A 27815-nucleotide genomic window follows, 5' to 3' on the forward strand; every position below is an offset into this window, starting at 1 on the left:
TGAAGTGGAATAATAGAGCATGAAGGCAGTTAAGACCATTACGTGTGCATTTACCCAGTATAATGCCTTATAAGATTCATATAAGTTGTTCTGTGTATTGATATTTTTTCCTTTTTATTGCTGAGTAGTATTCAGTTGTATGGATGTGTACCACAGTTTAAATTCATTAATTGAAGGACATTTGAGTTGTTTCCAGTTTTTAACTATTTTGAATAGAGCTGCTATAAACATTTGTGTATAGGATTTTGTGCAAATGAGTTTTCATTTCTGTTGGGTGAAAATACATAGGTATGGGATTGGTGGGTCATATGGTGTTTATTGTGAAGAAATTGACAAATTGTTTTCTAAAATGGCTATACCACTTTGTATTTACATCAGCAATGTATGAGTGTTCTAGTTGTTCTGCACTCCTGTCAGCACTTGGTATGGTTCATCTTTTTCATTTTAGCCATTCTAATAGATTTGCAGTGGTACCTGATAATGAGTTTCATTTTCACTTTCTTGATAGCTAGTAATGTTGCACATTTTGTCATATGTTTTGTTACATTATCTTTGGTGAAGGATCTATTCAGGTCTTTTGACCATTAAAAACAACCTTTTTATTTTGGAAGAAATTTAGATTTATAGAAGAGTTACAAAGATAATACAAAGAGTTCCTTTATATTCCTCACATAGCTTGCCATAATAATAACATTTTACAAAACCAAGAAACCAACACTGGTACCTTACTACTAGCCAAACTCCAGATTCCAAGCTGGGATTTTGCCAGATTTTCCATTGGTCTCCTGTTCAAGAATCCATTCCAGGTTTACATGTTACATTTGTCACTCTCCCCAAATCTTATGTAGTCTATGACAGTTTCTCAGCCTTTCTTTGTTTTTCATAAACTTGACAGTTTTGAGTGCTGATGCCAGTCAGATACTTTGCAAAGTGTCTCTCAATTTGTGTTTGTCTAATGTTTTTCTTGTGATTAGACTTAGGTTATAAGTTTTAGGAAAGAATCCACAGAGGGAAATGCCCTTTTCCTCACATCTTATCAAAGTACATGATAACAACATTACTTGGTTAAGGTACTGTTTATCAGATGTCTTCACTGTAAAGTTGACATTTTTGTCTTTTTGTATTCTGTTCTTTAGAAATGAGTTGCTAATTTTAGCCCACAATCCAAGGACTTGGGAGATTGTTTCATCTTATGGATGGGGTATGTGTATTTGTTATTAAGATTTCTTCTGTAAGTAAGCTTTTGTCCCTTCTTTTCCATTAGTTTATTCAGTTATTTATATCAATATGTATACTTACTTTATACATTGGCTTATAATTCAGTACTGTTATTTTGTTGCTAAAATTGTTCCAGTGTTGGTCCCTGTGTTCCTTTGACATGTTCCCATCCTTTTCTTTTTTGCATACTTCCTTAATTTTTGGTTCTACAAGATACTCCAGGTTCATCATATATTTTCTCTGCCTTACCTGTGGAATCGGCGATTTCCTTTTAGGAGCCCTGGTTTCTCGTGTTGGAGAATTATGTTTAGATCCATTGTCTCTCTGGGTACTAGATACACTTGTTGATACAGAGGTATCACCATTTCAAGGGCTTCTCAAAGGATAGAGCTAGGAAAGAATACATTTGTATATTAATCATGTATTTATGTACATCTAATTGTCTCTGTATCCATTTGTATTATATGTTATGCTGTATATATATCAAGTTCATACTGATGTCTGTGACTAATCCAGTAGCGCAGGGTTCATTCTAGGCTTTTCTACTTTATCTGTAGCTTTCCTTTCTAACAGAAACCTGGCCTTGATCATCCATTTACTTATTTGTTCCATCTCAGTAAAGCAAGTTCACAATTGTTAACCAGTACCCCTGTGAGAAATAAATTTACCCTACACCCTTTAGTTGGGTTATGTCATTCATTTATAATATAGCCAGATTCATTTGTCATGGACTGCCTTCTATCTTAAAATTTCCCCAACATCTTAGTTGATTTTTAAACATTTGCATACATTAAAGTTTAATGTTTGTGATGTGCAGTTCTGTGGGTTTTGACAAATGCACAACGCCATGTGTACACCACCTCAGTATTATACAGAACGACTTCATCACACAAATGATGTTGACCTTTTTTCCCCAATCTTTGTCTCTGTTCAGATTGGATCATTTTTATTCATCTGTGGTAAGTTCACTGAGTTTTTCTTCTGTCATCTTCATTCGACTATTGAGCTCATTTTGTGAGCTTTTTATTTTGGTTATTGATATTTTTCTTCTTCTAAAATTTCCAATTGGTTCTTCTTTGTATCTTCTGTTTTTTTTATTTCTGAGTTTGTCCTTTGTTTCAGGAATGTTTCTACTTACTTGTTAAAGCATTCTGTAATAATGGTTCTAATATCTTTAATATCTTAGGTAATTTCAACATCTTTGTTTTCTTGATGTTGACATTTTTTCTGTGCAAGTTGAGATTTTGTTGATTCCTTGTATACCTAGTAATTTTGGATTATATCCTGGACATTTGACTGTTATGTTAGGAAACATTGGGTCTTGCTTAAATACTATGCAGACTGTTGATGTATTTGTTTTAGTAGACAGTCAACCCAGTTAGATTCATACTGCAAGTTTCTATGGGTTATAGTTACAGCATCAGTTTGATTTTCAAAGCTTTTACCATACTACTTGGTTCTGTCCCACATGTGTATCACCCATTGCCAGTCTGGAACTTGGGTGAGGGTCTATTCCATAATTCTCAAAGTCTATGTATGTTTGTTTGGGTCAGATGCACACAAGTGCCACTTGAGGGTGAGTCCGGTAGTTCATAAAACAACTTTGAGGTGTTGCTTTCCCATGTTCCTTGTCTGTTATCTCCCAGTAATTTCTAATTCTGCCTGGCTCCCCTTTTCTGACCAGGAAGTGGGTCTTTCTCTCTTTAATGTTCACTCCCTGCAACTATGCCCACATTCAGGGCCAAGTGGTAAGAGAACAGAGAAAGAAGCAATAGGGATTCACTACATCCTCTTGGGACCACAACTTCTGTGTTCAGAGAGTTAGATTCCCTCTCTCAGAGTTTTAGGTTCCTAATGGCCTCCAGTGCCACTGCTGCCACAGCTGCGATGGGTGGCTGGCCTTGAGAGAGTGAAGTGTTAGGAGTCTTCTTTCCTTCTTCTCGAGCCAGAGGTAGAGGGATTCTCCTGAAGCTTTCCATTTGGTCTGTATTATGTTTAGTCTGGATGAAAGCAGGGCAGGGGGATATAAATGGTAAACCTGTGGTTGCCTCAGTGGTACATCAAATTCTGATTGTCTTACTCAATCTGCCTGCTACTGTTACATCAAATTCTGATTGTCTTACTCAATCTGCCTGCTACTGTTACTTTTCGAAGTTCCCTAGTAGCTGCTCAGTGCCTTCTGTACAGGTCTTATAGCTACATTAACTTGCTGGCATGTGATTACCCCATCTTATCTGAAACTGGAACCTGACTTAAGGTTTTCAATTTTGTTTCTCTAGGAATTTGACAAGAAACTGAAGTTTTGATTCAGATATATTTTGAATTGAAACCAGAGATGTGCTAGAGTTTAGATTCCTTCATTTGATTAAGGTAAGATTGTTTAATAAAATTTAATCATACCTTTACTATACATTTTCAGAGATGTGTTAGAATTTAGATTCTTTCATTTGATTAAGGTAAGATTGTTTAATACAATTTAATTATACCCTTACTGTACATTTTTAGACATATTTTAATGTGTATTTTATTAACACATTTAAATTTCCCAGTCTAATCTGAGATTCTGACCTCAGGAAATATTTTCCTGGTTTCTTTACCATTTAAATAGCTAATGTTCCTTGTAACAACTACTAGATGCAAGGAAAACATGATTATACATTCACTGAAAGTGTTATATACTGATATCAAATCGTTTGCAGGAGTCAGTGAACTATGGCCTACAGGCCAGCCACCTGTTTTGATAAAAAAGTTTTATTGGAACACAGCCACACCCACTTAATACAGCCATACCGTGTGTGGCTGTCTTAGCACTACAGTGGCGGAGTTTTTAGTTGGAACAGCGTCTGTATGTCTCACAAGCCTAAAATCTGGCCCTTTTAGGAAAGTTTGCTGACCCTTGGCCTAGAAAAGTGGAGCCAGGGTATCTTATGCTATGTAATTATAATGTATGAAAACTTATTAGAGATTTAAATATGCATATAAGTATATATGGAGCTACAGGAATTCTAATTTCTTGAAGTGAAGGGTCTATATTATTACTTAGAGGAGGTGCTAATTTTCTGAAGTAATTGATTTTTAAAATAAGACTTAATGTTGTTAGCAGTTAAATACTAGGTGCTTATTTTTTAAGTAGAAGCCTTCATTTTGCTTAGATTTTCAAAAATGAAAGTTTATATGATAAAGGTCAAGTTTGTTCCCTTTCTAAAAACTATTCACACAAATGCATTTAATTATATTTGTCTTTCCTACTAAATTTAAACTGAACGAATAATATATTGAGAGTGATGATTGTGTGTTTTTAATATCCATTCTAGTAATTTAAGTGGTTTAGCATATATAAATTTAATTGAAAACATGCTAATATAAAACTACATTTAGTGGCTAAAGTTGGAGTTACGTTTCTCTCTCAGATTTAAATGGAACTGCTTATACTTGTTTGTGATTCCTAAAATTATGAGTATTTTAAAAAACATAAGATAGAAGGAGAAATTAAAATTGGAGCCTAAAAAGTCTATAAAATCTTTGCTACACTCCTCAGGACTCTCTTGGCTAAAAAAAAAAAAAAAAGTATATATTAAAAACATGCCATGTAAGTTAGAATTTCTAACCAATATCATAAAGGAATTTCTCTGTTTACGGCACCAAAATCAGTATCATAAAGGAATTTCTCTGTTCAAGGCACCAAAATCAGAAACAAATTATTTGTGCTATTTTCTATGTACTTTTAGCAAAATAAAGTAAGCTTCTGAAATCTTCATCACATAAAGAACTATTATTTGACTTGAAAACAATCTCTTGTATATCATGCCTAACCTGAAATCTATTTGGTTTCCTAATAGACTTGAGGTATCTTTGCTTGCATTTTTATAAAGCAAATTTAAAACTTTTTAAAATTTACTTTTTAAAGGGAGGGAATCTGGAAACTTACCAGGAAGAAAATACTTTGCATCCTTTTGTGCCATCATGCATTTTATATTTAAATCAGTATGGATTTAGAATTTGAGTGCTTATACATTTGAATTATGAAAGGTGATAAAATTAAGCTCCAGAAGGGATGGAAATCTTGATAGCTTTAATATGTTAATGAGGCCACCTTAGCATTGTGTGTGTTTAGCTGTGAAGAGTATCTGATTTGTAAACTAAGACTTATGAATAAATAAAATTTTCTTTTAAATGATGGATGATACAAGAAGGTAATGCTAATGGTTCTTGCATCTATTAAAATCATATCTTAAGACATCTTTTTTTTTTTAAACTTCCCTGATTTATGTTCTAGTTGTGCTACTTAAAAGTAAAACAAGGGGAAATAAACTTACAGGAAAGTTTACACTTTGATTTTCTTTTTCATGTAATCTTAGATTATTTAGATTTTTCTAGCTCAGCATAAAAAAATCAAATACTGAGTCATTGCCAGTTTGATAGTTTCATTGAAATTAAATATGTGTACATTAAAGACAGGCATAGAATTTTTTATTTAAATTGAATATACTGCTTATCTTTTAAAGTATATTGTGGCTAGATAAGAAAGGGCCAATTTTCTCTGTTCAAGTCTTTGAAGTTATTCAGACTAAAAGAGAATGTCAGCTTTTTAATTTTGTAAAGCCTGATCCATATTAACAAAAAGTTAATACTTTTCCCTTATTCATAAATATTTGGGGGAAAATGCTTTGAGGCTTCACGAATAACTTGTTTCTCCTTTAATTTTTGGCCACTAATTTTAGCATTTATAGGTAGATCTTTCTGTTCTCCATATTTCTTCTACATTTATCAATTATAATTCTTCTGTAATACCGAATAGTCCCTCCTCACATTTATTTACTTAATCATTTATTTATATCAGTGTGACCTCATGGATATTTATTTTATTCTCTGGATTAGAACCAAAATTCTGTTGTTATTTATTTTGTTGCTCGTATTGTTCCAGCTTTGGCCACTAGGAGCACTTTTCAATATGTCATTGTCTTTTTCTTTTTTTTTTTTTTTAAGCAATTCCTTACTTTCTGACTTTATAAGATGCTTCAGGCTCAACTTGTATTTTCCCTGCTCTAGCACTGAAATCACTTACCTCTCCAAGGAACCCAGGTCCAACTTATTGGAGAATAGTATTTAGAAATCAGCATCTGGGTGCTAGGTATTTGCTACTGAGCTGTTACTGCTTTTAGGCCTTTCAGGCGTCAGAGTTAGGAAATGCATACTGATATGGTTAGGTTTTGTGTCCCCACCCAAATCTCATCTTGAATTGTAAGCCCCATAATCCCCACATGTTGAGGGAGAGACCTGGTGGGAGGTGACTGGATCTGGGGCAGTGTCCCCATGCATTTCTCTTGAGTGAGTTCTCACGAGATCCCATGGTTTGGTAAGTGTCTGACAGTTCCTCCTTAACACACTTGCTCCCTTGCCTGCCGCCATGTAACACATTCCCTTCTGCTATGATTGTAAGTTTCCTGAGGCCTCCCTCAACCATGTGGAACTGAGTCAATTAAAACCCTTTCCTTTAAAAATTACCCAGTCTTGCGCAGTTCTTTATAGTAGTGTGAAAACGGACGAATACATATACCAACCCACATATACACATGCATCTATATTTATATCTGTGTTTACTTTCATATACATGCTTAAAATATTAATTCATACTGGTACCTTCAACTCCAGTTTTGCACCACAGGGATTATTCTACCATTTCCCCTTTGCTTATTTGGAGTTTCTTTCTCCCACAGTGAGAAAACGGACTCTCATTCTCTACACTATATTTATGTTTTTATTATACATATGTAGTAGTTTCCAAATTGCTAACCCATACTCCTGTGAGAAACACATTTACCAAATACAATACAGTGTTTGTGTACAGTTATTTTTATCTTTATTCTCACATTAACCAGCCAAAATGCTTTTTTCCAAAGTTAGTTGTCAGGTCTTTTCTTCTGTATATCCCCTTCAGTCTACTCTGCCATTTCATTTGTACCACAGTTAGATTCATTTGTCACAGTTCGCATTCCATCTTGGGTTTCCCTGATATCCTGGTTATTTGCATTTAATTTATGTACAGTAAAATTCATTCTTTGTGTTGTACAGTTTTGTGGATTTTGAAAAATGCATAGAGTCACATATCTACCTACAACAGTTCTGTGACCCTCCCTAGTTTTTTTGTGCTGACACTTTGTAGTCAGCCTGTCTCCCCAGTCCCATATCCTGGCTGCCTCTAATGTGTGTTCTATCCCTTTAGTTATTAGCCTTTTTCAGAATCTTATATACATGGAATCATACAGTATGTAGCCTTAGATCTGGCTTCTTTCATTTAGCAAAATACATTTTAAGTTTTATCCATTTATTGCATAAATCCTTAGTTTGTACCTTTTTGTTGCCGAGTAGTATTCTATTATATGTACACAATTTGCTTATTCATTTATCTGTTGAGGGACATCTGGGTTGTTTGTCGTTTTAGTCAGTCATGAATAAAGCTTCTACATTTACATAAAGGGTTTATGTGTTTGTGTATATACATAAGTTTTCATTTCACTTGAGTGAATATCTAGGAGTAAGATTATGGACCTTATTTTAAGTGTATTTTTAATTTTATAAGAAACTGCTAAACTGTTTCCAAGTAAATGTACAATTTTGCATTCCTGCCACCAGTATATAAGAATTTTTGCTTCTCTGCATCCTTGTCAGCACTTGATACTGTGCAGTATAGTTTTCCCTTTTATCTGTTCTAATGTATGTCTAGTGGCATCTTGTGTTTTTCAGATGACTCATAATGTTGAGCACCTTTTCATATGTCATCCTTATATGTTTGTGAAAAGGTAGCTGGTCTCTTTTATTTCTCTGTATTTTCTTCTTTTATGATCAACCAGGTAGATAGCCTTTCCAATATCTTTTTGCTCAAATTAGCTGCCATTATCTCTGACTATTTAGCTATACTTTATAATAAAATACACACTTCCATATGAGTTTTAGTTATCTGTACCTATTCAAAGGAAATGTAGGTATAGTTTTATATAGCTGAGTAATTGAATGATAATTTTATTGTTGTCTAAAGCTACGTTGCAGTGTAGGAATCTATCCAAAGATTACATCTGTGACTGAAACAACATGTAAGATAAGACAAACTGTAATAAATTCTGCTAGTGCTGAAGATTGGCAATTGGGTTGACAAATGTTTCTGTAGAAAAATAAATTTTAGGGTATTTGATGAGATCTTTTCACCTTTGGGTATCAAATGAACAAAGAAACTGATGCTCTCTTGGGATATCTTCCAATATGGACAACCTTTGGTATGTTCTTACAACTAATCAGTTAATATTAGGTGAAAGAGATTAGAAATGAATGTTTTTAAACTTGGGCTACTTTATATAAACATTTAAACTAACAACTTAAAATACTTAAGACTTATATTTAGTTTCTGTCAGAATGGAATAAAGACATAGCAAGTTTCAGTGGGAGTTTTCTACTCTATTTAAGCCTGATATTTACTATTTCTTTTTGTAAAGACCTATGTTTAACCCATTAGAATATGTGCAGGGATGCCATGTTATTTAATTAGGCCTTTTTATTTGTTTGCTGTATAACAAATAGAAAGTTATACAGCAAATTTTATATCTGCTGTATAGTTCTTGCCCTTTTAAGAACTTACTGTATTACATAAAATAATATACTTAAATTTGGAAAATACTATATGCCTTAAAGGATAGCATTCCTGTCACATTATGTGGGTAATTATGATTGATTCTGTTGATAATTCTAATTAGCTAAGTGAGTTTTTCCCTATTTCAGTAGGAGAAAATCAAACGAAACAATGTTTTATTTACATATTCAGATTCTGAAAATAATGTTAGTATTAGAAGTCATTACATATGGGAAGAAGACTTTTTCTGCTTTAGAATAAGCATGCCTCTTTAAATGTCATACTTAATAGTGTGATCACATGACTGATGTTTCTAATGGCTAAACCCAGTGTTATGATGATGATGATGATGATGATGATGACGACGACGACAGTCTTTGATTTAAACCAAAACCATTATAGAAAGGTCACCTTTTCCAATATAAAACATATATATAACATATTTGAAAGGGCAGACCTTTCTATAATGGCTGCTGTAGTCCTTGTATATATCTTACATTGTCTTCCCATCTCAGGCCCTATTTGTAAATGACATGTATTTTTGTTTGTTTGTTTTTTATTGATCCTTATTCCTAGAAATGTAAATGAGATGTAAATAAGACAGACTGTTTTCCGAGCCTTGTAAAAGTAGAAAAATTACTATTTATACATACATTATACATATTTTATTTCCTTCTTCCCTTCTCCTGAAAAACAGGAAAAAAAAGGGAAAGAATGTGAGTTTTTATTTGTTCTGTAAGGTCTTGATAGCAGCCTACTTCATTATTTATAGGAGACTAGGAAGGTGAACTTTGTGACTTCAATTGAGTATGCTTTAGAACCTGAAACATAATAAAGTGGCACCTGCTAGCAGTTGTGCATGTATGACAGTTGACGTTATCAATTTCACCTTCATTGTCGAAATCAGCACTTCTGAAATTAGGGGGACTGAGGAAGGATGGAATTTAACTTCTTTTGAATAGCTGTTCTTTGGTTGACTATGACTCAGGCACTTTGTTTCCTTATTATTTTATTTAATCCTCACAATTTATTTAATCTTCACAATTAGCCTACAAAGAAGGCATGATTACACATATTTTACAAACAAAATTTATTCAAAGGAACATAGCTAATAGTGTTAGAGTGAAGATTTGAACCTTTGTCTTTTGAAAGTTCACACTTTTATCAACTATACTATATCGCCTCTCCTAAGATTAGAAAAGTAGGCCGGGAATGGTGCCTTACTCCTGTAATCCCAGCACTTTGGGAAGCCAAGGCAGACGTATTGCTCGAGCTCAGGAGTTCAAGAGCAGCCTGGGCAGCATGGCGAAACCCCATCTCTGCCAAAAAATACAAAAACATTAGCTGGGCGTGGTAGTACACACCTATAGTCTCAGCTCCTCAGGAGGCGAAGGCCAGAGAATCACTGGAGCCTGAGAGGCAGGCTTTGTCCATTTTTGAATTGGGTCGTTTGCTTTTTGTTGTTGAGTTTTAGAAGTTATCTATATATTCTGGTTATTAATCCCTTATTAGATATATGATTTGCAAATATTATCTCTCATTCTGTAAGTTGCCTTTTTATTCTGCTAATACTGTCTTTTGATTCATGTTTTAAATTTTTCGTGAAGTCCAAATTCTCTATTTTCTTTTGTTGCTTGTGTCTTTGAGTCAGATCCAGGAAATTATTACTAAATCCAATATTGTGAAGTTTTGTCCTGTTTTCTTCTAAGAGTTTTATAGTTTTAGAATTTATGTTAAGTCTTTCATCTATTTCTGCATATGGTAAGGATCCAACTTCACTCTTTTTTTTTTTTTTTGAGACGGAGTTTCACTCTTGTTACCCAGGCTGGAGTGCGATGGCGCGATCTTGGCTCACCGCAACCTCCGCCTCCTGGGTTCAGGCAATTCTCCTGCCTCAGCCTCCTGAGTAGCTGGGATTACAGGCACATGCCACCATGCCCAGCTAATTTTTTGTATTTTTAGTAGAGACAGGGTTTCACCATGTTGACCAGGGTGGTCTCGATCTCTTGACCTCGTGATCTACCTGCCTCGGCCTCCCAAAGTGCTGGGATTACAGGCGTGAGCCACCGCACCTGGCCTCCAACTTCACTCTTGTGCATATGGAGATCTAGTTTTCTCAACACCATTTGTTGAAAAGACTGTGCTTTTTTTCCCTTTGTGTGGTCTTGACACCCTTGTCAAAAATTATTTGATTGCTTGAGCCTGGGAGGCGGAGCCTGCAGGAAGCCAAGGTTGAGCCACTGCACTTCAACTTGGCTGACAGAGTGAGACCCAGTCTCAAAAAAGAAAACACAGAAAAAGAAAAGTAATAAGAATTATTAGAAAATCTCTCTAAACTTAAGCCTCTGGGAGGGAAACTAATAATTAGACAAGACTCAAATTTCAACCTTACGTAGTATTTTTCTCAACCTCAAGGAGCTTCACTTTTGGAAAACCTGTTTTATGTGTGTTATACAGGAGAACTGTCAGCATATTACCTATTAACGCTAATTATATGGCTAAATATCCATTTGAAAACCTGGAAAAGATTAATGACATTACTGATAATAGTTTTCTTGGAAACAGAAATTATCTGTGAATCAGGAATAATACACATATCTGAATTGCTATTAGCAGTAAAAATACTCATCTCAAAGATTCAACACTGCAAATGTAACTTTCTGATAGTCCGATTAAACTCTTAAAATAATACTTAGTACAATATTTGCAAAACAAACTCGGATAGCTGCAAATAATGCTTTTAAACTGTTTTGTCAGTAAACCCTTTATGGTAGATCAGTAAATTCCATTTGCATAGTGATTAAACTGTCTTTATCTTAATGATATTGAGATAGTAATGTAGTAATGTTATACTATGAGCATTAATAACTTTATGTAGAATTATCAGTTGTAAAAGTTTTTCTTAACATTTTTATTATATTAGCAGTCTTATTGTACATTTAATATAAATTTATCTGTAGGCCAGTCATTAGTTATTTAGTATTTATTTCCAGCATATTAATATTTTAAAATCAATAAAATACAGAACATTTCAAGGATAATGAAATTGTATGGACAGTTGTTTCAGTATATATAAGCAGTCGAACTCCAGACTTTCTGTTGAAAAAGTGATAAATGTTAGTTGACATTTGGTAAGGGAAAAAGTCCAATAATTCAATATTTCTTTTATAACATCCCAGGGTAAATTATATCATAATACTAAGTAGGATATGTAAAAGTAGTATCTGAGTCTGTGTATTTATTTTCAGTGTTGTAGGTAGAACAACAAAGTCAGAAAGCTGCAATGGGAAGTAAAACCTTCATAAGTAATCACAAAACATGGTTCTAGTGTTGGCGCAGCCAGAACTAGTTGTGTGACTTTGGACAAGTCACAAGAGAACTATCGGTTTAATACCTATTAATGCTAATCATATGGCTAAGAGGAAGCAGAGGAAGTTTAGAAAATTTGCAACCTGAAGATGCAATAGAAAAACCCCATTTTCTGTGGAGAAATTGAAGCCAGCTGCAGAAATTTGCATAAGTAATGAGGAGTCAAATGTTAGTCACCAAGACAGTGGGGAAAATGTCTTCAGGGCATGTTAGAAACCTTCATGGAAGCCCCTCCCATCACAGACCCGGAGGCCTAGGAGGGAAAAATGGTTTCATGGGCTGGGCCCAGGGCTCTTCTGCTGTATGCAACCTCAGGACATGGTTCTCTGCATCCCAGCTGCTTCAGCTCCACCCATGGCTAAATGGGGCCGACATACAGCCTCAAGCCATTGCTTTAGAAAGTACAATCTCCAAACCTTGGTGTCTTACACATGGTGTTGGGCCTGTGGATGCACAGAAGTCAATAATTGAGGTTGGGGAACCTCTGCCTAGATTTCACAAGATGTATGGAAATGCCTGGATGTCTAGGCAGAAGTTTGCTACAGGAACAGAGCCCTCATGGAGAACCTTTGCTAGGTCAGTGCCAAAGGGAAATGTGGGGCACTGCCTAGTGGAGCTGTGAGAAGAATTTTTCGTTTTGTACTTCTCAGCTCCAGAATTTCTTTTTGGTTCCTTTTAGGTTCTGTATCTCTATTGATGTTTACATGTTGTTCATACATCATTTTCTTGACTCTATCTGCATCTTCCTTTAGTTCTTTGCACATCTTTAAGACAACATTTCAAGAGCTATGGTAGATTTGCTGTTAGGTCTTTTTCAAGGACAATTTCTGTGATTTATTTTTTGCCTTTGAATGTGTCATACTTTCCTGTTTCTTTTTATGCCTTTTGATTTTTTTTGTTGTTGAAAACTAGACATTTAAATCTAATAATGTGATAACTCTGGAAATCAGATTTTCTCCTTTTACTGGGGCTTGCTGTTTTAGTATCATTTTGTTTATTGTTTTTGGTTTTTGTAGACTGGGTAAGGAAACAGGGATCAGCTTATGTCAGGGATAGAAATATAAACTAAGGTCTTCTTAGGTATTTTCTTTGTACCTTTTCCTGGGCATGTATGATCATTTTCCAATTTTGTCCATATTTACAGTTGTGTCTGAATGTCCCAGTCTTTTAATGTCTGGCTCCAAAAAGGGAAAAAAGAGAAAAATAAATACAGGAAGAAAAATTGGCTCTAGTCCTTTAAGTTCCCTAGAAGTCATTTCAGGGGAGCAGGGGGCCCTTGCAACAGTGGGAGGAGGTGTGACAACAATAGCTGACAGCATCTTTGACTACACCCATGTGATCTTTGACAACAATCAGTGATCAGAGTACAGAGCTCCGTATTTGGAGGACAAGGTCCTTTTTGCCCACCACCACTCCTGCAAGCTGAGTACAAGCCTGCCACCACACCTGGCTACTTTTTATGCTTTTAGTAGAGACTGGGTTTCACCATGTTGGCCAGACTGTTCTCAAACTCCTGACCTCAGATGATCTGCCCATCTTAGCCTCCCAAAGTGCTGGGATTACAGGCGTAAGCCACTGTGCCTGGCCAAGAGTGAGCTTTCTAATTAGTATATTCTTGAGTCAGATGTCAGTAGGGAAAAAAATATATGTGTATAAAATATATATAATTATTGCCTGACTAAATCAAGGATGATTTACTGTTTAAAAAAGTAAGAAAAAAAGTAACAAAGAAAAGATGAGATAAATAGTAAACCAATAACCAGGTATTAGATATATACCCAGTCATAGCAATAATCACCTTAAATGTAAATGGTCTAAACACTGCAGTTAAAAGATGGAGATAATCTAATTTGATTTAAATAATTTATTTATATATTGTTTACAAAAACTCACATTGAATATAAAAACACAGGTTAATAATAAACAGATGAGGTGGAGTGCAGTGGCTCATGCCTATAATCCCAGCACTTTGGGAGGCCAAGAAGGGTAGATCACTTGAGTCTGAGACCAGCCTGGCCAACATGGTGAAACCCTGTCTCTACTAAAAATACAAAAATTAGCTGGACATGGTGGCACACGCCTGTAATCCCAGCTACTCAGGGGGCTGAGGCAGGAGAATTGTTTGAACCTGGAAGGCAGAGGTTGCAGTGAGCCAAGATCGTGCCACTGTACTCCAGCCTGGGTGACAGAGCGAGATTCCATCTCAATTAAAAAAAAAAAAAAGATATACCATGTAGACACTAATAGAAAGAAAACAGGAGTTCCACAATTAGTATCACACAAAATAGATTATAGAGCAAGAAATATGAAGGACAATGATAATGTAAAAGGGGTCAGTTTACCAAGAGTATATAGTAGTTCCTAAACATATAGACCTCTAATAATGGAGCATTAAAATAGATGAAGGAAAACTGGTAGAATTCAAAGGAGGAATAGACAAATATACAATTATAATTGGAGTCTCTCTTCTTTCTCAATAATTGGTTTAGAAGTATCAGCAACCAGAGGTCAGTAAAAATAGCAAATATTTATTGGGGCTTACTAGATGTATTTGTGTCCTATTGTTATTATAGCAAATTACCACAACCTTAGTTGCTTATAGCAACACAGATTTATTTTACAGTTCTGGAGGTCAGAAGTTCAAAATGCATATCACTGGGCTAAAATCAAGGGGCCAGCAGGATTGTGTTCCTTCTGGAAGCTGTAGTGGGGATCTTTTCCTTGCATTTTCCAACTTCTAGCGGCTGTTTGCATTCATTGGCTTATGGCTCCCTCCTAAAGAAATAAAAAGGCCTGTATTTCAGATGGAATACTTGGTATATGTAATCCATCAAGTGAATAAAAGCACTTTTTTGGTTTATTCAAACAAGACCATGAAAGTAAAAGTTTTGAAAAAGAAGCAAAGTATCGATTTAAATCCCCTTTGCAATTCTGGCATTGGTTTTTCTCCTGATGCTCTACTTAGGTATGGGTGAGTAAGGGGTGAGACAGATTTTATTATACTTTAGATTTTTGAAGACAAAATATCTAATTTTACCAGTTTTTATAAGCAGCCAAGGATTTTGCCTTTACTACCAGTGTTTTTTGTCCAGTCATTCCTAAAAAATCACATGTTAAGTAGGTTGATGAAATATTCCCTGAGCACTTGGCAACATCCTCAGCAAATGCTCTCATTTCATTGTTTTGTTGTTTTTGTTTTTTCTCTAACTCTTAAAGGACTTTTAAATATCTTTATATATGCCTAAAAGCTTTTCCCAGTTAGAATATACATGTGTTTCAGATTTTTTTTTTCTTTTTTCTTTTCTTTTTTTTTTTTTTCTGAGATGGAGTGTTGCTTTGTTGCCCAGGTTGGAGTGCAGTGGTGCAATCTCGGCTTACTGCAATCTTTGCCTTCTGGGTTCAAGCAGTTCTCCTGCCTCAGACTCCTGAGTAGCTGGGATTACAGGCACACACCACCATGCCCAGCTAATTTTTGTATTTTTAATAGAGACAGGGTTTTACCATTCTGGCCAGACTGGTCTTGAACCCCTGACCTCGTGATCCACCCACTTCGGCCTCTCAAAGTGCTGGGATTATAGGTGTAGCCACCACGCCTGTCCTCAGATTTTTAAATATACCTTTGGATGGAGTAAAGTAGGATATTGTCTGAGTGATTATAGTTTCCTTTTATTTGCAAGAAAATAACATAATTATAATTATTTGAGCTAGAGGACAACTTCCTGTGTCTAGTATGTTAATGGGTCAAGCCATAGTGTCAGTCTGGTAGGAGAGTATGGTAGAATAGTCATTAATGCCTTTCTAACAGCTAGTGCTGATCTAGGACTAATACTATGTACTTAGTAATCGCTGATACTTTCAGGCAGTGGCTCCTAAGATGAGATACATTTTGTGTTATATTACAAAATGTCTTCCTAAGAAACAAAAGTCTCTATCAGTCACTTGGTTTTATGGGGTTGGTATGACTACATGAATCGTGTGTGTGTGTGTGTGTGTGTGTGTGTGTGTGTGTGTGTACATTAATATGTCCATATGTTCTTTTTCCTGGATTGTCATGAAAATAGAAATCATTGAGTTGTGCCTTTGCCAGTTGTCTAAAATATTTCAAGTACTTTTTTTAAAAAAATTGATGCATTGCTTTGTAGTTTTTATTGTTGCAGAGCTTGGAACCATTATATTTCCTAAACTAGCTGCTGCTTCTTACAGGGAAAAAATAAGTGTTTAGAATAGCAGAGTAGAATTTGAGGGGGGAATTATATTCACAGCATTTGTTCATATGTATACTAGAAACAATTAGACAATTAAATTGAAAACAAAAGGGGGAAAAATCTATTCACACGTGGCCTCTCCTCTCAAGGAGTTTATTTTTTGACATAAATGCAACAGCAAGGACATGTAAGACATTTATCCTTGAGTGTAAGCTTTTGATTATTTTAATGTCATAGACTAAATGAGAGTGTTTCTGTTTGGGTGGAGAATATGCTGTTTGGGGAGGAGCAGCAGACAGTAGGAAAGAAGCCAAGAATATGCAATTGAGAAACAATTTTCTAACAGTGTAAGATGACTTACTTGATGTTGATTATTAAATATTGTAGAATATTCATATTTGAACATTTTAGGATAACTTCTTATTGTCCTGGAAAGGCCGAAAGAAGGAATACTGGCTTAAAATTTCATAGTCATCTTAAGGGGGTTCCTTTCAGAAAAGTGTGTTCAGGGTGGGCACATTTAACTTTTGAGTGCTCTATAGCCTCTAAGGATTTAGGGGTAAAGTATATGAAAAACATGTAAAAGATTCTATATGGGCTCCAAAAGTTTTGAAGTTTGACCTCCTCAGTCACTTCTTGTGACTAACATGGAGAAATGAGAAATGAAAATTTTATTGACTTTGTTTGTTTTTAGTTTATAAATTCCCCTTGTTTTATCTCTACATTCAGGCTGTGTAAATTTTTACCAAGAAACTGCTAGAAAAATTACATTTTAATTCAAGAAATAGATATCAGTAACATACTTGAATGCTTTCTCCCTCCCTACCCTGGGCAGTAGTAATTTGGGGAAACATTGGCGTAATGTCTTCAAATTCAGTATATGTTAAACTTCTTTTTAAATTCACTTTGCTTCCTAGAGGTAGAGTTTTAGCACTAAGGAGAAAAGAACAGTCTCTATCCTTATTACATATGTGCATTGTAGGGTATGGTAAGAAGCTTAATTTATAACCCAGGTACCCTATTAGACTGTTTAAAGACCATAGCTGCTTTGTGGTTGACTTAATAGAAAAGGAAAGGTTTGTATATCATCTTAATTTCTTAATCAGTATTTGCCACAATTTCAAACCTAGAGTTTATTATGAGGTGTGAGTAATAATTTAAATTCTGTCCTAAGGAAGCAATTTTTAAAACATGAAGCAGTGTGTAGGCTACATGGTATAGCTTGTTGCAGGAAGAAAACACATACGTACATACTGTGAAATATATATGATACACATACACATATATGGAAAAGACCTTTTTTTTTTTTTTTTTTAATTGAAACAGAGTTTTGCTTTTGTTGCTCAGGCTGAAGTACAATGGCACGACCTTGGCCCACTACAACCTCTGCCTCCCACGTTCAAGCGATTCTCATGCCTCAGCCTCCCAAGTAGCTGGGATTACAGGCATATGCCACCGTGCCTGGCTAATTTTTGTATTTTTAGTAGAGAGGAGGTTTTACCATTTTGACCAGGCGGGTCTTGAACTCCTGACCTCAAGTGATCCACCTAGCTATGCCTCCCAAAGTGCTGGGATTATAGGCATGAGCCACTATGCCTGGCCAGAAGATTTTTTTTTTTTTTAATTTTTTTTTTACCTTATTTTTTCCAGGGCCACTGTTCCCATGGCCAAGGTGGGGATGCTGCCCCTGAGAAGATGATTTTTGATTTGAGAAGAAAGACAGGAAGTATAACTTTCTCTTTGCCAAATATTTGTAAATCAGGTTTTGCCTTTGTAAATGATCCCAAGTGCCAGGATCTTAAGTTGTTTATATAAATGTCAGTGAAAACTTAGTTTCAACCCTTAGAAAATGTATTGATATGTATATGCAATATATTTATATGCAATAAGAATTAATCTGAGGCAAAATTTCATTTCTTCTTTTCCACCTTATTTTTTTTTTAGGTAAATGCTGTTTCTGTGCTGCAAGTTGCATTTACTTCATATTTATCTATAACCTTTGCTCAGCATGTAGCAAGGTCTTAAGCAGGAGGTTAATGAAAGTTCTTGCAGGTTGAAGTTAATTCAATTTGGTAACCTTTTTATTTGCTTAGAAAATTGTGCATCTGGGAAATCTTAATTTAAATCTTATTTCATTCACATTTATTGCCGATAACATTTATGTTCCCTACCAATATATCATTCTTTGGAAAGGCAGATTGTGTTTGTTTCTTGATTGCTATTCTTGTCAACTTTTATGAGATAATAAAAATTACAGAAGCTTAGAGAAAGGTGTTCTTTTCAGGCGAATATGTAGTCTGGTTTTACTGATTGCTTATTTGGAAAAATGTTAACATACCTTATAACAGATCTTTAACAAATATTTGTTGATTAAATAAACTGATGTAGACAGATGAAGATTCTTCAGGTTTTTTATTGTTGTCGTTGGTGGTGGTGGTTTTTGTTTGTTTGTTTTGAGATGGAGTCTTGCTCTGTCACCCAGGCTGGAGTGCAGTGGCACTATCTCAGCTCACTGCAACCTCCACCTCCCGGGTTCAAGAAATTCTCCTGCCTCAGCCTCCAGAGTAGCTGAGATTACAGGCATATGCCACCACAGCCTGCTATGTTTTTGTATTTTTAGTAGAGATGGGGTTTTGCCATGTTGGCCAGCTGGTCTCAAATTCCTAACCTCTAGTGATCTGCCTGCCTCAGCCTCCCAGAGTGCTGGGATTACAGGTGTGAGCCACAATGCCCAGCTTGAAGATTATTCATTTTGTTAATTGACTTAGATATCACTTCATCCATAAACATTTTCCTTTCTTTGCCTACCATGAGTGCCTACTGTGTGGCAGGCACTAAATTAAGTGTTCACTTAATCTTACAACTACCTTATAAAGCAGAGAGTATTATGTCAGCTTTACAGATGAGGAAATCGAGATTTGGAAAGGTCAACTAACTTGTCCAAGATTGTCAAGCTTACCAGGTTTCAAATTTAGGCCTATCAGACTCAAAAGCTCAGGTTGTCCCGAAAATATACCTTCTCTTTTTGTTTATATAACCTATTTAGTTTCTTCTATATTTTCATAGCATTTATTACTCAAAAAACAAAACTATAGAAACACATTTATTATAGATTAATTTTACTATTTTTTCTAAAAGTCAAATTTATTAAGGTATAGTATACATAGAATAAAATGTGCTCCTTTAAAATTTATAGTTGGATGAGTTTTGTTAGATGAATACAGTCATGTAACTACCACCACAACAATCAAACTCTAGATCATTTCCATCCTCAAAAGCCCCTCATCTATGTCCCTTTATAGTAACTCCCTTCCTGCCACTGCTGATTAATTTTTATCCCTATGATTTTCTTTTTCCAGAATGTCACATAAATGAAATTATATAGTAGATATGCTTTTGTGTCTGACTTTTTTCACTTAGTGAAATGCTTTTGAGATTCATCTATATTGTTGAAGGTATCAGTATAAGTGCATTGCTGGGTTGTGTTCCATTGTATGGATTAACCACAGTTTATCCAGTCACCATTTGGTGGACATTTGGGTTGTTTCCAGCTTGGAATTATTATTAATAAACTGCTGTAACCATACATGTTCATAACCTGTTTAGTTTTTAAATTTCTGGGTTATCATTGCATTCTTTGGAGTGATATGGCCTTCTGAATAATGAGTTCATGGATTCCTTAGTTTTAGACATTAGATACCTCATTGAATGCTCTAAGCCATTTGTTAGAAATTGGAGGTGAATTTGTTGATTGCTTTCAAAATTTGGAGTGACATTTGAGGTACACCTTTAAAAAAATTAGCATATTGTAGTCATAGAAAATATATGAAAAGTGCAGGGAAATGTCGTGTAATGGCAAACACTGGACTAAGAGAAATTTGGGTTCTGAGCCTATAATCTAGTTTTATTTTCCAGCTATTATCTCTTAATAGATTTCGGGCAAATTGAGACTTGAAAAAATTGGTAACCTCTCTGAAAGAAAAATGGAACTTACATTTCCACATTCTTGAGTATATATGCTTATCTCATTTGGTCCTCAAGACACTTGTGAGGTACCTGTGAGCTAGACAGTACTAATGCCAGTTTACTGATGAGAAAACTGTGATTCAGAGAAGTGAAATAACTGGCAGTGGAAGAAAAGCTACTAAGTGATTGAGTTAACCAGTTGCTCTCTATCAGTTTCCTTATCTGAAAAACGAAGGTGATACCCACTTGTAGTTATGAGAATTAAGTGGGATTGCATTCATAAGGACTCAAAACTGCTGCTAGTCTCTTCCTCTACTCCCCTATAAAGGTCCTCATTTCCCAGTCTCTTGACCTGCCATTCTGTTAACTATTAATTACTAAGAGAAATTTATAATATGAATACTACTCTTATGTTTCTTTAAGGTTGCAAAAGATTATGCAATATCTGAAGGCTGGTATATTAAATGTTTCTTTTTATCATAAACATTAGAAAAAACATTAAGTCAAATTGCAAGTAGAATTTGCAGTATCATTTATTCTACCAGATTATTCTCACATTTTTCTATCGGCATATTCCCTCAATAATTTCTGATATGATGCTTTCTGAATTGCTTTGTGCAGTAGCTCAAAACTGCATTCTGTATCAAAATTATCCTAATAATAACTCATTTAATAACCAATTTGGGGCTGGGTGCGGTGGCTTATGCCTGTAATCCCAGCACTTTGGGAGGCCAAGGCAGGCGGATCACCTGAGGTCAGGAGTTTGAGACCAGCCTGGCCAACGTGGTGAAACCCTGTCTCTACTAAAAATACAAAAAAATCAGCCAAGGGTGGTGACGTATGCCTGTAATCCCAGCTACTCAGGAGGCTGAGCCAGGAGAATCACTTGAACCCGGGAGGTAGAGGTTGCAGTGAGTTGAGATCGTGCCACTGCACGCCAGCCCAGGCAACAGAGCAAGACTCTATCTCCCAAAACCAATTTGGGCACTGATTTCTTCCACATACAACTTCTGCATGGCTAATACTCTGTATCTTATGATTTTTAAAATTGCTATAAGCAGGCTTCTTTATGAACCTTTTACCTTTAGACATTCCAGATTTGTAGGATGACACCAAAATTGATAAAAGATGTTTCATAAAAACTTATTGTCAACAACTATTCTATAGGATCTATGCTTGAACCATGCAGAGTAAACACATCATTAAGTTACTTTTTCTTGGCTTTCCTAATGAGTGGAGAAATCTTACACAGCTGGAGAAGCCTGGGACTCCTTTCTGAACTGATTTATTTACATATCATATGCTTAGTTTGACACAGTGCTTAGAAGCAAGCAGAGGGCTTTTAAAGTTAAGTACTATACAATACTTCAAAGAACGTTTTAGCTACACTGTAATTGTTCAGCTTTTCTGGATACAAAGCATCTCTTTCCTGTTAAAAAAAAAAAAAATTCCTGTCCCACTTTCTTATATTATTGCTTTCAATGGTAGGGAAAAGTAAGCTGAATATTTTAAAAGTTCTTCTTAAAAACAGATTTTAGTTTCAGAAGCTGATGCATAATACTAGTAGCTTAAGATTGTGTCTGCACAACCAAGGGCAAATCTTTCTGCTCTTACCTAGTTGATGTGAAAGTATATGGTGACTTGGAGCCAGATAGTGTGATACTATGGTCTAATGTAAAGAGTTTACACTTTGAAGCCAGGTAAATCTAGGTTTAAATCCCACTATGTGCTCACTAATAATTTTTCTTCAGCAGAGCCAAAAACTACTCAGTTTCTTCAACCATATGTGGGTGATAAAAAATTAACAACAACAAAAAAAACTCCTTAGAGTTCAATTTCAATGACCAAAAGTATATCTAATGCTTAGCATTATGGTAAAACTACTTGTTCAATGTTTCCTTTCTCTGTAACCTTCCCCACCCTCCCAAAAAGGAACAACTTCCTTTCTCATTGAAATGATTTTTTTTTTAGCCTAAATATGTTTTATTAAGGTTTGAGGATAAATGAGAATAGCAGGGTTGATCTGTCTATGGAGCGCTGATGATGATTTTCATTGAGCACAAGCTCTGGATTGTGGGAAGAATAGGTTGCCATACAGGTAACAACCCAATAAATTAGTTTGAAAATAAACATACATAACTATAAAGATGGTGACAAAATACATACCTTCACTGTGTCTAAATAAGGCATGTTTGAGTTGAATGCCTGAATAGGCATTGATAGAGGGAAGTATATATACATAATAAAAAATGCTCTGCATCTTCAAGGATCTCAATCTAGAGAAAAATACCCACAGAGTCATAATTACTTGCAAACCAGACTTGAAGAATTTGTGTAATTGAGATATAGTAAAGGGCTACATATGGAGAGAGTGATTTATACATTGAGAAACTTCCTGGTGAGATGGTATGATGGAGACAGTGGGTTTCCTCCCAAGATTTGTTTTCTCCTGAATAATAAACCTGTTTTTTCCATTTGACATATAGCTGCCTAGAACAGGAGTACCTCCCAGCTTCCCTTGCTGCTAGAGGTGGCCATGTGACTAAGATTTGACTAATGAAATGTTGGAAATGTTGTGTCAGGCTTGAGGAAAGTCTCATTAGTGTTAATTAGTTCTACTGAGAGACCTACTATTTTGCCCTTCTGCCTTTCTTTTTCTTTCTGGGATACAACACAGACATGATGGCTGAGGCTTCAGTAGCTTTCTTGGGGCATAAGGTGATGTAGAAAGATAGAAAGCACCTAGGTCCTTGATGAGCATGTAGCTGCATATATGCTCCAGATTGCCTGTTTCTAGGTTTATTTTATATGAGTGAAAAATAACAAAGGCTGGAACATAAGATGGTTTATTTCTGGTGTCTGTTACTAATAGCAAAATCTAGTCCTCACAGGCACAGATAGCAGTGTGGAACAAGCATCTGACTCCCTCTAACCCACATCTAGTCACCACTGAAATGTCTATAAATATATCTAAAAATAGCATACCGGCATTGAAAACACCGAAAAGGAAGTGTTCACATACCTGAAATACTGATATCTCAAAAAAAAGTGATAACTACAGTAGATTGAAACATATCAAATATGTGAAAAATCTATGAGTTCATATGTTACTATTTTCAAAGCTCGTTATTTTTGGAGACTAGGGATCCAATTCATTATTTTGAAAATTGATAAATGGAATATTTAATCATTAATTCTGCTCTTCCTATACAAACTGTATACCTCAGAGTAACCAAGTAGTTGGCAAGGGCAAGATTTTCCTTATAGAAATATTTTAACTATACATTAAGAAGGGCTGATTGAATATCACCCACTTTGCAACTTTTAATGAAACAATCATCAGTGATTGCTAAAAGTAACATTGGGTGAACTCCTAAAGGATAACTTTGTAATGACTTTCCTCTTCTTTCTGGGCCACAGCACAGACACGGCTGAGGCTTTAGTAGCTTTCTTGGGTCATATAATGGCTTTATAATGGATTAGGCTGAACATAGGGATTAATCTTAACATCATAAAGAGAGACAATTGAACATTATATACTTCCTGATGAAAGTTCACATCTCTATCATGAAGTATTCTTGCTGAAAAATCAAACCCTACTTTTATCTAACCTCTAGATCTCTAGTAACTGACCATGTAGGAAATACTGAGGAGACAGACTCTGAAATAAGATTCTGCAACCGTAAAAATACAGGAATGTTGCACTCACTACCAGGGCAAAGGCACATACTCTTGATATAAAAGGTGACTTCTGTAACAAGAAAATTGTAGAAAACATTTTTTTTTTTTATGCTTGTAGGTTTTTTAAATTGTGGAGTCTTTGGAGTGAGATGTAGAAAATAAGTTCATAAGGCAGCAGGCTGGGATGAAAGTGGGGGCTAACTAACAGGGAGGCATACATTAAAAGGATGTTGGATATTAATAAGTAAGGCCTATAGGATGTAAACTAAAAAATGCAATATCCTAAAAAGAAACAATAAAATGAAACCTAAATATGCAGTATATAAATTACACTGCACCAGAAGCAACAGGGAGTGGATTAGAAAACTGAACTCGTGATACAGACTACAAGTTTGAGAAGCTCTCCCAAAATGCAGAGAAAAGGGGGAGAAGAGATGAAAAAAAGAAAATTTGAGGAAAAAGATAATAGACATAAAGGATAGAGTACAGAGATTCTATATGTACAATTGACATTTTGGAAGAGACCAGAATAAATTCAACAATTACTGAACACACTACGGGATAAAAACGTTTCTGAGATGAAGGATGTCCTGAGCCTGCAATTCAAACAGGCTTGTTGCCAAACACTAGGAAAAATGAATGAAAACAGCCTAATGACTAAATCTGTTCTGGTGAAACTTCGTACTTTCCCTTGTTAAAATCATCATTGTCATCATCATCATCATCAGTCATCCAGGAAGGCAGAAAAACAAGAAAACATACAAGTTGTTCACAAGGGGAGAAAATGTGGACTAGCTCTAGATTGATTGTTCTTATGATGAAACATCGGCTTATTCTTAACAATGAAACATCGGCTTGTTCTTACCATTAAACAGTTGAGCAGTGTATACAGAGTTCGGTAGGCAATTTGGACCCCAAAATTCTTGATTCAGACAAGTTGTTTGATGAAGAACCAACACATATTTTCAATTCTGCAAGACTTCAATATATATATACCACCCACCTACCCTTCCAAAAGAATTATTTCTAAACATACTGTAGCTAACTGAGACATTCTTCAACATACAGGCAAAAGCCAAAACTTAGAACAAATTTTTTCCAAGCATGACTTTAGGGTTTAACTAACTCCTAAATCACTGCCTTGTAAATTGATTCAAGAGCTAACTAAAGTCATTCTCACTGGAGCATAAATTAATTATTCTGCAAGAATCAATATGCTAATGACCTTAATTTTCAGAATTGCCCAAGATAGTTCTGAATTTGGGCAGCATATATGTTTCCACTTGAACATAGTACCTACTTAATGCATATGGTATATTACAGTGATTCTCAAAAGTGTGATCCCCTGACCAGGAGCATAGGTTTTACTGGAACTTGGTAGAAAAAGCAGGTTCTTAGGTCTCTACCTAGATTTCGTAAATCAGAAACTATGGAGTTTGGGAACAGCAATCTATGTTTGAACAAGCCTTCTAGGTAATTCTGATGCACAGTGAAATTTCAGAACCAGTTATATTGGTTCTCAAAACCAAATTAATCATTAGAATCACTTGTGAAGACTTTGAAACATCTTTTCTCAACCCAGATGAGACTTAATTATCTGGATTTGGAAATCACTGATATGATAAAGCTTAGAACCAAAAGACCTAAATTCTATTCTTCGTGCCACCTTATCACTGAACGTCAGTATTTTCTGTTGTAAAATAGCACGCACTTTCCTGACCATTTCATTGGATTGTTACAGAAATTAAATGAAGAGAAGAGTACGAAAGTACTTTGCAGTGTAGATAAGGAAATCCATAGCTGTGAATTCATTATCCTGTGTTTGAAAAGGGCCTCACTTAATGGTTGTTAATATTCTCTTGGAGACCATTATATACCATCTGTGTTGGACTTCAGTAAAGTGCTCTACCCATATAGCTCTTTCTAGCATCTTTCCCTTTCCTGACTAAACTATCTGCCATACTACTTTTTATTTGATTTTCAAATTCAGTTACTGTATTTATTTTATTTTTTTTTATTTTACCACCTTTTCAATGTGGGTTTGTTTTCAGCTGCTTTCTATATATTCAAGTCTTGTATCTTCAAGGTTCTAAGTTATTTGAGAGTAGAAATTGTACTGTATATGTTTTGTATTTTCCTCAGTATCAGATCTGAGGCTAAGCTGTATATCTATATATCTATGTACTATAGATATATAGTAATACTAAGTAAAATGCTTCATTCATTGAATTTAGTCCATTTATTAGCTCATTGCCATTAACTGTTGTAGGAATTTATTAGGATTTTCTTTCTCTATTTCATCAATTTAGTCCTTTGATACAGCTTTCCTTCTAGTAGTATGAAAAGTTGGTTGGTCTGGAACCAGTCAACATATGTAGTTCTTAACATTATTTTTTAAATTCACCATATTATTCTTTCTGCCTAGTTTATGGTGGCTGAAGTTAAGAAAACTGGAGATGGGTGTGGTAGCTCATGCCTGTAATCCAGCATTTGGGAAGCCGAGGCACAGGGCATTGCTTGAGTTCAGGAGTTCAAGACCAGTCTGGGAAACATTGAGACTTCGTCTCTACTGAAAATGAAAATAAAAATTATCTAAGCATGGTGCTGTGCATCTATAGTGCCAGCTACTCAGGAAGCTAAGGCAGGAGGATCACTTGAGCCTGAGAGATTGAAGCTACAGTGAGCTATGAACATGGCACTGCACTCCAGCCTGGGTGACAGAGTGAGAGACCTTGTCTCAAAAAACAAGAAAGAAATAAAACTGGAATTGCTTTGGTGTCCTGTTAGGGGTAAGAGGAAGATTTTCTTACAAAAGTATGTCAAGTAGAAGACCCAGTAGGCTTAGAATATGAATTTCCACACCCTGAGCTAATAGAAGCCACCAGGTGGCCTCAGGTCTCCTTATAAGTAAAGCACAATAACCACGAATATGTCTTCCCCCAACTTCTCAGTTCTGTTTTGCATTTTTATTTATACATTATCTTTAAAGGCTAATACAATTAGCTTTCCTTAGATGGTTCACCTTTATCTCTATAGTGTTGAAATTTTTTATTTTTGTTTTGCTTTTTTCTTTCACAGCTTCAAAGCCAATTTATTGGCTGGGCTCAGTGGCTTACATCTGTAATCCTGGCACTTTGGGAGGCCAAGATGGGAGGATCACTTGAGCCCAGAAGTTCAAGACCAGCCTGGCAACATAGTGAGACCCTCCCTGCCCATCTCAAAAACAAAAACAAAAAAAAACCGATTTGTATTGAGGCACCCGAGCAAGTAAATTTGACCTTTGATGTCAGTGGTGATTTTCATTCTAAGGGTAATTACACTCTGTATTCAAGATTATATGTTCTTGCCAGAAATTAAACTAAGTAGAAAAAAAAGTTAAAGTCTTTTATTCCCCTTGACTTCTTTTATTTTTTTGCTATGGCTAATAAAAAGACAGTTATAGAATAAAATAATTTTTTTTCTTTTAAAGAGACAGAGTCTTATGTCACCCAGGTTGGTCTTGAACTCCTGGCTTCAAGCCATCCTCCCACTTTGGTCTCCCAAAGTGCTGGGATGACAGTTGTGAGCCTCTGTGCCCAGCCAAAAAAATAGATTTCTCTTTAGATTTGTCTTTTTTACATCCTAATTTCTTGTACTAATGTTAGTTACTCTTATATATACTGCCACCTTGGGGCTTTTAGGACACCAATACATTTTCAAAACCTCAGATTAACATGGGGAAAGTTTTGCTTCAATGAGCTGTACCATAGCATCAC

The 27815-nt window shown here is 35.4% G+C and overlaps 1 protein-coding gene across 2 annotated transcripts in view; it reads left to right on the top strand.

Annotated features, from left to right (window-relative positions):
- GLCE (glucuronic acid epimerase) overlaps positions 1-27815 on the top strand; it is a 97013-nt gene that overhangs the window by 43603 nt on the left and 25595 nt on the right. Inside the window, exons 2-3 of one of the 2 annotated variants that reach the window (XM_012451344.3) lie at positions 1137-1201; positions 3498-3588. The gene's annotated coding sequence lies outside the window, so the exon portion shown is untranslated. The remainder of the gene's footprint in view (positions 1-1136; positions 1202-3497; positions 3589-27815) is intronic. The other variant, XM_012451343.2, reaches the window with a different exon arrangement.

This window comes from Aotus nancymaae, unplaced genomic scaffold (assembly GCF_030222135.1).
Source record: "Aotus nancymaae isolate 86718 unplaced genomic scaffold, 86718_ANA_hifiasm-v0.15.2.pri h1tg000003l, whole genome shotgun sequence".
In the NCBI taxonomy this organism is placed as follows: domain Eukaryota; kingdom Metazoa; phylum Chordata; class Mammalia; order Primates; family Aotidae; genus Aotus; species Aotus nancymaae.